General features: G+C 37.9%; 1 pseudogene across 1 annotated transcript; it reads left to right on the forward strand.

Moving 5' to 3' along the window:
* LOC108635859 lies at positions 4070–4891 on the forward strand (annotated as a pseudogene). Its single transcript, XR_001917995.1, has one exon. The product of XR_001917995.1 is annotated as a small ubiquitin-related modifier 2 pseudogene (transcript).

The following is a 13573-nucleotide window of genomic DNA, read 5'->3' on the forward strand; positions in this document are numbered from 1 at the left end:
GAACTTGATATACTTATCTTGAAATTGATCTGGCAATTTAAACAGCTTGTGGGATCTTAGTTCCCCAACCAGGGATTGAACCCAGGCCTTCAGCAGTGAGAGTGAGGTCCTAACCACTGGACTGCCAAGGAATTCCTTGCAGTTTACTCACAATTCTGGGTTAGCCATTCAGGGTTGGGTTAGCCATTCAGGGTTGGGTCAGCTGAACAGTTCCTCTGATAGCCCTGGCAAGGTTCCCCCACGAATTTGTGGTCAGGTGGGTCACTCTGCTTTGGAGTGTTGGCTGGTTAAAAGCTGGAGCGACAAGTCAAATGTCTCTTATCCAACAGGCGAGCCCAGTGTTGAGAAGCCAGTTCGTAAGTTCCAGTATCTGTCAAAACTCTGCTCGCGTCATGTTTGCTAATACTCCATTATCCAAAAATAAGTCACATGGCCAACCTGAGACTCAAGAGGTGGGGAAACAGATTCTACTACTTGGTGGACATACAGAGTTAGGAAACATTTATGACCCTTTTGAAATTTCTGATTCTGCTTTCTGCCCTGGGGGCTGAACTATATGGACATCGTCAAGTGTTTCTCATGCTCTTTGGCTTCCCCTAGGCTCAGCCAACGGGAACAGCAGCACAAGATGAGTGCAGAGTGAGACTGAGGATTTATTTCCTTGGTTCTCTTGCTGCAGACTGACTGGTTCCTCCAGCCAAAGGCCCAGCTCCAATCAGGTGGTTTTTCTCCTACAATGTGACAAAATACCTTGTAGAAATAGAAAATTATAGACCCAATTACTTGGGCTCAGCCATAATTGAAATTATAATTAAAGCCTTAAGCCATACATTTTGAGAAACTTTGAGTAGAAATCATTTGGACAAGGACTATTTTAATAACCTTTAATACTCAGGTGTTTTGTTAAAGTTAAGTGAGCAGATAGGTGACTCAGACGGTAAAGAATCTGCCTGCAATGCAGGAGACCTGGGTTTGATCCCTGGGTTGGGAAGATCCCCTGGTATTCTTGCCTGGAGAATCCCATGGACAGAGGAGCCTGGTGGGTTGTGGTCCACGGGGCAGCAAAGAGTCGATTATATCTGGGCTTCGCTGGTAGCAAAGACGGTAAAGAATTTGCCTGCAATGCAGGAGACCCCAGTTTGATTCCTGTGTCGAGAAGATACCCTGGAGAAGGGAACGACTACCCACTCCAGTATTCTTGCCTGGAGAATTCCATGGACAGAAGAGCCTGGCAGGCTATATAGTCCATGGGGTTGCAAAGAGCTGGACACGACTGAGTGACTCACTCACTTCACTAATACTCAGTTAAAGCAAAAGCCAAAAGTGTACTGATTAAACCCCAGTCCAGTCTGGTGTGGTTATGGTTCTATTGAAGTTAGATCTACACATGGAAATAATATAATTTAATATGTATCCTATTATGGACCTCTATGTTATTGCCAATCTATTACTATCACAAACAATGCTTTTTCTGTCCACTTAAGAATTCATTCTCCTTTAATCAAAATAATACATTATGATAAACAGTAAGGAGTCACTGCATAGCACAGGGAACTATATTCACTATCTTGTGATAAATTATAATGGAAAATAATTTTTTAAAAGAATATATATATAAACCAAATCACTTTGTTGTAGACTTTTTAAAACTAAAACGATAGCGTAAATCAACTATACTTCAATATAAAAAGTAATAGTAAAAAGAATTCACTCTCTGTTCTCATGTCATGGAGACATCCTCTTAATATCATATACTTAAAAGTCTTACTGTTTTACTTTTCACATTTAAATCCGTAGTCCACCTAAGACTGACTTTTGAGGATGGCAAGATAGGGGTTCAAAAATCTTTCCCTTTCTGTATGGATTCCCAGTTGACCCAGAATCAAAAGCCATTCTTTCCCCATTATTCTTAATGCCATCTTTGTCATAGATGAAGGTCCATATATGCATGGATCTCATCCTCTTAATGTCAACCTTTCTGTGATCTTATACTTTAGAATCATCTTACATAAAGAACAATTAAGTTTTGTTTCTTTTTTTTTTAACAAATTGGTTCCTTTTCCCATTCATCTATTTGATTATCAATATATTTAGACTGGATATGCCATTCTACATTGATGGTGACGATCACCAAAGTTGCTAGGAATTCTTTTCTCATTTTGGTATTCCTTTTTGTTCAGTGTCCCCTCCCATCTGATTGCACTCGTGATATTTTCATTGCTTATAACGTTCTATAATTTCAGGATAAAGCTTTTTATTTATTCTGTTTTGGGTATTGTTGTACATCATGGATCTGTGGATTCATCTTTTTCATCACTTCTGGAACATTCTTAGCCATTAGTTTAATTCTTTCATAATTTTATCTATTTATTTTTGGCTGTGCTGGGTCTCTGTTGCTGCACAGGCTTTTCCTCTAGTTGCTGCGTGTGGGGGCTCCTCTCCAGTTGCGGTGCGGGGGCTTCTCATTGCCGTGGCTTCTGTGTTGCAGAGCATGAGCTCTGGGTGCAAGGGCTTCGGTACTTGTGGCACATGGCCCCACAGTTGTGGCCCCCAAGCTCCAGAGCACAGGCTCAGTAGTTGTGGTGCACGGGCTTAGCTGCTCTGCAGCATGTGGGATTTTCCCAGACCAAGGATCGAACCTGCATTGGCAGGCGAATGCTTTACCACTGAGCTACCAGGGAAGCCCTCATTATTTTTAAAATATTGCTTTTGCTTCATTGTCTTCACTTTTTCCTTTTGAAACTCTAATTAGATATATGTTAGCCCATTAAATTTTCCATGTGCTGACTTATAGTTTCCATCTCCTTATCTCTCCTTACTACATTCTGGATCTATCTTTCATATTTTCTAGTTAAATAGTTGTCCAGTTGTTCTAGCATCATTATTGGAAAGACCAGTTTTTCCCCAACACTACAAAGTCCCATCTTTTTCATAAATCAAGTATCTGTATGTCATAATCAAATGTCTGTTTCTGGGACTTGTATATTTTCTACTGATCCATTTGTATACTCTTGTACCAATTCCATATCCCCTTAATTGCTGTGGCTTCATAATGAGTCTTAATATCAAACAAGCAAGTCCTCCCACCTGATTTTCCTCCTTTAAGAGTGTCATAACTGTTCTTGGCCTTTTGTTTGTCCAAGCAGTTTGAAAAATCAGCTTGTCAAGTTTCACAAAAATAAGGTTAGGGTTTTGATAACAATTTTACTGAATGTATACATCTGGGGCAGACAGATCCTGGGAGAAGACTGCCACAGAGGCAGTCCAGAGCCCAGGCAGCTGCAGAGCCACCTCAGTTCTTGCAGCTCTAATACCCTGACCCCAGCACTAGGCTACTACACACCATAGCCTTGCACTAGATTTGGGACAAACACAACAGAGAGAGAGATGCCACCTTGGGTTTCTTCTGTGTGGAACTGCAGGTGCCTACATAGGCAGCACATAGGTTTGCTGTGACCACATGTGCCTCCCTTGCTTTAGCAATCATCTCCTTTGGAGCAAGGCACACAAACAAGGGCAATGGAGTCTGATCAAACTGGGCCTGCAGAGCTTCTCCTCCAACAGCTGGGGAGCAGATCCCATCCCTAATAGGGCAATGACAGCCACAGAGGAAGCCCCACTTCACATCCAGCACAATCTCTAAACACAACATCAATCACACTCCCTAGCAAGGGATAACAGTCAGCACACTCTGAAGAAAGACATGGTTGTTTTCTATACCAAAACCAACCTTTACACCCAAAATACTGAAAACACATAGTATTCACAGGGATGATCTTACATAAAAACACTCCTTTAAGACCACAGTAGATAACTATTTCTCCTAAATTCTGAGAGAGTTAAGTAATATGAAAAAGCAGAGAAACTACTTTAAATCAAAAGAACAAGAGAAATCCCCTGAAAAAAATAACGAAACAGACCTCAATAGTCTATCAGACCCTGGGTTCAAAAAGCAAGCAATAAAAATGCTGAAGAACTTAAGAAAGGTTATTGATAAAAATGTAGCTCACTGTAACAATGAACTAAAAACTATAAAGATGAGTCAATCAAACAATTCAATTGCTGAAATAAAAACCAATCTAGCCGCTCCTGGTGCTGCTTGTGTGCTCGTTCCCTGCGGACCTGGTACCTCTTTTGTGAAGCGGCAGCTGAGGAGACTCCCGCGCTCGCCATGGCGGACGAAAAGCCCAAGGAAGGAGTCAAGACTGAGAACAACGATCATATTAATTTGAAGGTGGCGGGGCAGGATGGTTCTGTGGTGCAGTTTAAGATTAAGAGGCATACACCACTTAGTAAACTAATGAAAGCCTATTGTGAACGACAGGGTTTGTCAATGAGGCAGATCAGATTCCGATTTGACGGGCAGCCAATCAGTGAAACAGACACACCTGCACAGTTGGAGATGGAAGATGAAGATACAATTGATGTATTCCAGCAGCAGACAGGAGGTGTCTACTAAAAAGGGAACCTGCTACTTTACTCCAGAATTCTGTTCCTCCAGACCAAGAAGACATTCTCAATTAGAAAACCGCGATTTGGTTCCACCACATCCTGACTACTACAGTATAGTTTCTCTATTCTTTCATTTTCCCCTTCCCCATTCCTTTATTGTACATAAAGTAACAGGTGTATGTGCACAAGCATATTGCATTTTTTTTAACTAAATGGCCAATGGTATGTTTTGATTGACATCAAATGGAGATGGGATGGGGAAAAACACTGACTCTGTGAAAATACCCCCTTTTCTCCATTAGTGGCCTGCTCATCAGCTCTTATCTTTATATCCCAGTAAGTTATTTTGCTCTCACTGTTTAACAAAAAAAAGAACAACATAAAAATTCTTGCATACCTTGTTTGATTGGAGAATTTTAATGTTTTTCATTTATCATTGTAAAACCAAGGACAATTTTATAACTTTTTTGTACGTAGCTGTTACATGTAGGGCAATCTGTCTTTAAGTAGGGATAAATTACTCTAAAAGAAATGAATCCTAGATAGTTTTCCCTTCAAGTGAAGCATCTTGTTGTTTAAATAAACTTCTTGTTTAAAATGAAAAAAAAAAAACCAATCTAGAAGCAATGAATAGCACTATATGACAAAGAAGAACAAATAAGTGATCTGCAAAATAGAATAATGGAAATCGTGCTGTGGATAGCAATATATGGGGTCTATGTGATAATATAAAGTGTGCTTACTTACACTTAATAGGACTTCGCAAAGAAAAAGAGACAAAAAAGCGGGGATCAAAAAGGTATTGGGAGAAATTATGGCTGAAAACTTTCCAAATGTAAAGAAGGAAATAGATATTCGAGTACAGGAAATATAGAGAATCTAAAATGATATGAACCCAAACAGATCTGTAGCAAGACACATTATAATTAAAATGCAAAAGTTAAAGAGAGGATTCTGAAGACAGCAAGAGAAAAATAAAGATTAAGTTATAAGGGAACTCTCATAAGACTATCAACTGATTTCTCTGCAGAAACTTTGCAGGCCAGAAGGGAGTGGCATGATATATTCAAAGTCATGAGAGGGAAATACTGTAAACTACACTATTCTGTCCAGCAAGATTATCATTTAAAATAGAAGGTGAAATAAAAATTTCACAGGTAAGCTAAAACTAAGTCAGTAATACTAAACCTACCCTAAAAGAAATACTGAAAGGTCTTCTCAAAATAGAAAAGAAGCAAGAATCTATAGGAAGTGGAAAATCATGATAAGAAAGGCAAATGAATAAAAGACTTGAGGATATTTAAGTAAACCAGTACATAGTTTAAAAAACAAACAAAAAATTTTTGTAAGAGTGATTATAACTATTACAATAAACAGCAAAAGGATGAGCATGAAGATATGAAGCAAGACATCAAAACTGCAGAGTGTGGGGAGAGAAGTATAAAAATTAGATTTTTAGAATGTGTTTGAACTTGTATAACTGTCAGTTTAAAGCAAGTGGGTATAATCATGGGTAACATACTTGAAAACTAGGTTAACCACAAATCAAACACATACAACAGATTCACAAAAACCAAAAGAGAAGGAACTTAAGCATACTACAAAAGAAAATCATCAAACCACAAAAATAAAAACAAACAGAAGAAGAAATGAGTAAACTACATAAACAAAGTTTAAAATGGCAATAAGTACATACCTACTAAGAGTTACTTTAAGTCACAATGGAATAAGTGCTCCAATCAAATGACATACAGTAGCAGACTGGATTAAAGAAATAAGAATCTACAATATGCCACCGACAAGACTCTCACTTCAGGGTGGAAGACACACACAGCATAAAAGTGAGGGAATGGGAAAATATATTTCATGCAAAGCAAATGGAAATTATAAGAAAGCAGAGGTAGCAATACTCAAATCAAACAAAATAGAGTTTAAAACAAAAGTCATAAAGAAAGATAAATAAGGGTATTAGATAATGATAAATGGATCAATACAACAAGAGGATATTATACTCATTGACATATATGCAATCAATATAGGAGCACATAAATATACAAAACAAATGCTAACAGACATAAAGGGAGAAAACAATAGCACTCTACCAACATTAATGGACAGAGCATCTGGACAAAAAAGTCAAGAAGGCAGCAGCCGTCCTACATGACACAACAGACCAGGTGGACTTAACTAATATCTGAGGACACTATATACAAAAAAAGTGGGATACACATTCTTTTCAAATGCACATGAAACATTCTCTAGAATGGACCACATACTAGGTCACAAAACAAGTCTCAACACATTAAAGAGCATAGAAATTATTTCAAGCATCTTCTCTGACGACTATGGTATAATACGAGAAATCAACCACAGAAAGAAAAATTGGGAAAGAAGGAATGCATGAAAACTAAACATTTTACCAAAAAACCAATGGGTCAACAATGAAATCAAAGAAGAAATCAGAAAATACCTTGAGACAAAAAAAAAAAAAAGAAACTACAACCTAACAAAAGCTCTGAGATGCAGCAAAAGCAGTTCTAAGAGGGGAGTTCATAGTGATACAAGTCTACCTCAAGAAATAAGAAAAATCTCAAGTAAACCATTACACCAATCACCTAAAAGAATTATACAAAGAAGAAAAAAAAACCCAAATGCAGAAGAAGGAGGAAGGAAATAATAAAGATCATAGGTGAAATAATGAAAATAGAGATTGAAAAAACACTAGAGAAAATCAATAATACCAAGAGCTGTGTATGAGTCTGTGTGTGTGTGTTTAAAAATAAAAAAATTTACAAACCTCTAGTCAGGCTTCAGTTCAGTTCAGTTCATTCGCTCAGTCATGTCCGACTCTTTGTGACCCCATGAACTGCAGCACGCCAGGCCTCCCTGTCCATCACCAGCTCCCAGAGTCTACTCAAACCCATGTCCATTGAGTTGATGATGCCATCCAACCATCTCATCCTCTGTCATCCCCTTCTCCTCCTGCCCTCAATCTTTCCCAGCATCAGGGTCTTTTCAAATGTCAGCTCTTCACATCAAGTGGACAAAGTATGGAGTTTCAGCTTCAGCATCAGTCCTTCCAATGAACACCCAAGACTGATCTCCTCTAGGATGGACTGGGTGAATCTCCTTGCAGTCCAAGGGACTCTCAAGAGTCTTCTCCAACACCACAGTTCAAAAGCACCCATTCTTCTGCACTCAGCTTTCTTTATAGTCCAACTCTCACATCCATACATAACCACTGGAAAAACCATAGCCTTGACTAGACAGACCTTTGTTGGCAAAGTAATGTCTCTGCTTTTGAATATGCTGTCTAGGTTGGTCATAACTTTCTAAGGAGTAAGCGTCTTTTAATTTCATGGCTGCACTCACCATCTGCAGTGATTTTAGAGCCCAGAAAAATGAACTCTGACACTGTTTCCACTGTTTCCCCATTTATTTGCCATGAAGTGATGGGACCGGATGCCATGATCTTTGTTTTCTGAATGTTGCGCTTTAAGCAATTTTTTCACTTTCCTCTTTCACTTTCATCAAGAGGCTCTTTAGTTCTTCTTCACTTCCTGCCATAAGGGTGGTGGCATCTACATATCTGAGGTTATTGACATTAGCATGTGCTTCTTCCAGCCCAGCGTTTCTTACGATGTACTCCGCATATAAGTTAAATAAGCAGAGTGACAATATACAGCCTTGATGTACTTCTTTTCCTATTTGGAACCAGTCTGTTATTCCATGTCCAGTTCTAACTGTGGCTTCCTGACCTGCATACAGGTTTCTCAAGAGGCAGGTCAGGTGGTCTGGTATTCCCAACTCTTGAAGAATTTTCCACAGTTTATTGTGATCCACACAGTCAAAGGCTTTGGCATAGTCAAGAAAGCAGAAATAGATGTTTTTCTGGAACTCTCTTGCTTTTTCCATGATCCAGCAGATGTTGGCAATTTGATCTCTGGTCCTCTGCCTTTTCTAAAACCAGCTTGAACATCTGGAAGTTCATGGTTCAGGTATTGCTGAAGCCTGGCTTGGAGAATTTTGAGCATTACTTTACTAGCGTGTGAGATGAGTGCAATTGTGTGGTAGTTTGAGCATTCTTTGGCATTGCCTTTCTTTGGTATTGGAATGAAAATTGACCTTTTCCAGTCCTGTGGCCACTGCTGAGTTTTCCAAATTTGCTGGCATATTGAGTGCAGCTCTTTCACAGCATCATCTTCCAGGATTTGAAATAGCTCACTGGAATTCCATCATGTCCACTAGCTTTGCTCATAGTGATGCTTCCTAAGGCCCACTTGACTTCACATTCCAGGATGTCTGGCTCTAGGTGAGTATGAGTGATCACACCATGGTGATTATCTGGGTCGTGAAGATCTTTTTGGTATAGCTCTTCGGTGTATTCTTGGAGAAGGAAATGGCAACCCACTTCAGTACTCTTGCTCTTGCCTGGAAAATCCCATGGACGGAGGAGCATGGTGGGCTACAGTCCATGGGGGCACAAAGAGTCAGACACGACTGAGCGACTTCACTTTCACTTTCACTTTCGGTGTATTCTTGCCACCTCTTCTTAATATCTTCTGCTTCTGTTAGGTCCAGACCATTTCTGTCCTTTATTTGTCCATCTTTGCATGAAATGTTCCCTTGGCATCTCTGATTTTCTGGAAGAGATCTCCAGTCTTTCCCATTCTATTATTTTCCTCTATTAGTTTGCAGTGATCATTGAGGAAGGATTTCTTATCTCTCCTTGCTATTCTTTGGAACTCTGCACTCAAATGGGCATATGTTTTGTTTTCTCCTTTGTTTTTTCTTCTCTTTTTTTCTCAGCTATTTGTAAGGCCTCCTCAGAGAGCCATTTTCCTTTTTTGCATTTCTTTTTCTTGGGGATGGTCTTGATCCCTGTCTCTGGTATAATGTCACAAACCTCCATCCATAGTTAGCCAGGCACTCTTTCTATCAGATCTAGTCCCTTAAATCTATTTCTCACTTCCACTCTATAAATGTAAGGGATTTGATTTAGGTCATACCTGAATGATCTAGTGGTTTCCCCTACTTTCTTCAAATTAAGTCTAAATTTGGCAATAAGGAGTTCATGATCTGAGCCACAGTCAACTTCTGGTCTTGTTTTTGCTGTGTATAGAGCTTCTCCATCTTTGGCTGCAAAGAATATAATCAATCTGATTTCAGTGTTGGCCATCTGGTGATGTCCATGTGTACAGTCTTGTGTTGTTGGAAGAGGGTGTTTGCTATGACCAGAGCATTCTCTTGGCAGAACTCTATTAGCCTTTGCCCTGCTTCATTCCATACTCCAAGGCCAAAGTTGCCTGTTACTCCAGTTGTTTCTTGACTTCCTACTTTTGCATTCCAATCCCCTATAAAGAAAAGCACATCTTTTTTGGGTGTTAGTTCTAGAAGGTCTTGTAGGTCTTCATAGAACCATTCAACTTCAGCTTCTTCAGCACAGACTTTTATTGGTCAGGGTATAGACTTGGATTACTGCGATACTGAATGGTTTACCAAGATGAAAAGAGAGGGAACCCAAATTCAACAAAATAAGAAATTAGGAGAAATAACAACTGATACCACAGAAATACAAAAAAAATAATAATATTAAAAATAGTTATATGCTAGAAAACCTAGACGAAATGGACCCATTTCTAGAAACACATAGCTTGCCAAAACTGGGTCAAAAAGAAACGGATAATTTGAACAAACAAATCACTAGAAGTAAAACATAATCCATAATAAAATTCTGTGCAAACAAAAGTCAGGACTGAACAGCTTCACTTAGGAATTCTACCAAACATACAAAGATCTTACACTGATCCTTTACAAATTATTCCAAAAAACTGAAAAGGAGGGAAATTCACTCCATTAAGTCACTATTACCCTTATGTCAAAACCAGACAAAGACACAACAAAAAAGAAAATTACCAGTCCATATATTTGATGACTATAGACGCAAAAAGTAGCAACAAATATTAGGAAACTGAATCCAGCACTACATTAAAAATGATCATACACCATGATCAAGTTAGATTTATTCCAGGGTCACAAGGATAGCTCAACATATGTAAATCAATCAGCTGATACACCACCATCAACAGAAGAAAAGACAAAAACCACACGATCATCTCAACAGAGGCAGAAAAAGCATTTGACAAAATTCAGTATCCATTCATGATAAAAACTCTTACCAAAGTGGGTAGAGAGGAACACATCTCAAAATAATAAAAGCCATTTGTGAAAAACCCACAGTCTACATAATATTCAATGGTGAAAAGCTGAAAGCCTTTCTACTAAATTCAGAGACTAGACAGGATACCCACTCTCACCACTTCTGTTCATTATAGTATTAGCAGTCCCAGCCACAGCAGTCAGGCATGAAAAAGAAATAAAAGGCATACAAATTGTAAATGAAGAGGTAAAATTGCCACGATTTCCAGGTGTCATGATAATCTATGTACAGAACCCTAAAATATCCATACAAAAATTATTAGAACTAATTCATGAATTCAGCAAGGTAGCAGAATATAAGATTAATATATATAAATCTGTTGCATTTCTTTACACTAACAAGGAAATGCCAGAAAGTTTTTTAAAAAATCCTGTTTAGAAGTAACTTAAGAAATACCTAAGAATAAACTTAACCAAGAATGGAAAAGATTTATACAATGAAAACTACAAAACATTGATAAGGAAACTGAAGGTGAGTCAAAGAAATCAAGAGATACACTATGCTCTTGGACTGGAAGAATTAATACTGTTAAAATGGCCATACAATGCAATCTACGGCTTTAATGCAATCCCTATCAATATATGCATGACATTTCCCATAAACTATAATAAATAATCCTAAATTTTATATGGAGCCACAGAAGACCTAGAATTGCCAAAGCAATCCTGAGGAAAAAGAACAAAGTTGGAGGCATAACCCTTCAAGACTTCAGACTATACTACAAATATACAGTAATCAAAACAACAGAGTACTGACACAAAAACAGACGTATGGATCAATGGAACAGAATAAAGAGCCCAGGAACAAACTCACACACCTATAGTCCATTAATCTACTACAGAGGAGATAAGAATATACAAAGGATAAAAGACTCTTTTAACAAGTGATGTTGGGAAAACTGGACAACTACAAGTAAATCAATGAAATTAGGACACTGTCTCACACCACATACAAAAATAAACTCGCAGTGGTCTAAGGAACTAAATATACGACATGATGAACAAAATATGGACAAGACAGCCTGACATAAATCATAGTAAGATTTTCTTAGATCAGTCTCCCAAGGCAAAAGAAATAAAAGCAAAAATAAACAAACAGGACCTAATCAAACTTAGAGCTTTTGCAAAGCATTTAAGAAACCACCAACAAAATGAAAAGGCAACATACAGAATGGGAGAAAATATTTTTGAATAATGCAACAAAAGATTAACATCCAAAATATACAAACAGTTCATATAACTCAACACTGAAGAAAACAACCAAACCAAACAAACAAAAAAAAAAACAACCAGAAAGCCTAAATAGACATTTATTCAGAGAAGACATACAGATGCATAAAAAATGCTCAACATCTCTAACTATTAGAGAAATGCAAGTCAAAACCACAATGAGGTAGCACTTCACATTAGTCAAAATGGCCATCATCTACGAATAATAAATGCTGGAGGAGATGTGGAGAAAGGAAACCCTATACACGGTTGGTGGGAAGGTTAATTGGTGCAGCTGCTATGGAAAACAGTAGGGAGGTGTCTTAAAAGATAGCTACCACATAATCCAGCAATTCCATTCCTGGGTATATATCTGGAAAAAATGAAAACTCTAATTAAAAAGATACACACACTCCAATGTTCACGGAAGCACTACTTAAATAGCCAAGACATGGAACTCATCAGCAGATGACTCCCTTAAGATGCGGTGCGTGTGTGAGTGATGGAATAACACTTAGCCACAAAAAAGAATGAAATATCACCAGTTGCCGAAACATGATGGACCAAGAGAATATTATTCTTAGAGAAGCAAGTCAGATAAAGACAAGTATTATATGGTATCACTTACATGAGGAATCTGAAAAAAAATACCAACAAATATATATACAAAACAGAAATAGACTCACAGGCATCAAAAAACAAACTTATGGTTACCAAAGGGGAAAGGTGGCAGAGGGAGATAAATTAGAGGAGTATGGGACTAACAGATACAAAGTGCTATACATAAAATAGATAAGCAACATGGATTTACTGCATCACAGGGAACTATATTCAATATCTTGTAATAACCTATAGTGGAAAATAACCTGCAAAAATATTACTGAATCACTTTGCTGTACACCTGAAACTAACACAATACTATAAATCAACCATATTTCAATTAATAATAATAATAATAATAATTTGTTAATATAGGGAGTTGTGTAGACAAGTATTGGAGTACTGAAAAGGTAAAGGTGAGACGGTAGCAACAGAGACAATAGATATAAGCAGCAGCTACCACCCCTGGGGATGCAGATTGGGTTGTTAAAACCCATAAACTTGACAGAGGGACCTACAGAGATCAAATTCAAACCTCTTGAGGAGGTTGGTCCCTAGCTGTGGAGGTTCCTTAAGAGTTACACGAAAGACTTAAAGTCAGGCATTAATCCTTAAAAAGGTGGTTTTACCTCTAGTTTACTTGCATTGAAAGCATCCCCCCTTCCTTAAGACATTTTACTGTAACCTGTTGGAGAACTGTCATACGCAAGAATTTGTTGGGACAAGATACTTCAATACCAGGTGTAAACCTACCATATGTAAACAAAGCCACAATGAGAGTGATAGTCTCTGCCTGTGGCATGAGGGAGTCTCTGGCTACACCCTGTCTTCCAAAAACTTGAGTTCTTTCATTCCCTTATGCGTCCTTTCTCATTTTCTTTGATATTTTTATTCCTTTCTATAAGAGTATCATGTGATAAATGCATCCAATCAATAAACTGTCTTTAGCCAGTAATTATATATTAATTATAAATGTCTGTTAATGATTATGAAATTATTCATTACAGAATAAAAATTATTGTATTAAAATTCTTTTGTAACTTTAACATCTTTATTATATCTCTTAAATCAACGTTTGTTTTGTAGGTTCAAA

The sequence above is a fragment of the Capra hircus genome, chromosome 4, assembly GCF_001704415.2.
Source record: "Capra hircus breed San Clemente chromosome 4, ASM170441v1, whole genome shotgun sequence".
Lineage (NCBI taxonomy): Eukaryota > Metazoa > Chordata > Mammalia > Artiodactyla > Bovidae > Capra > Capra hircus.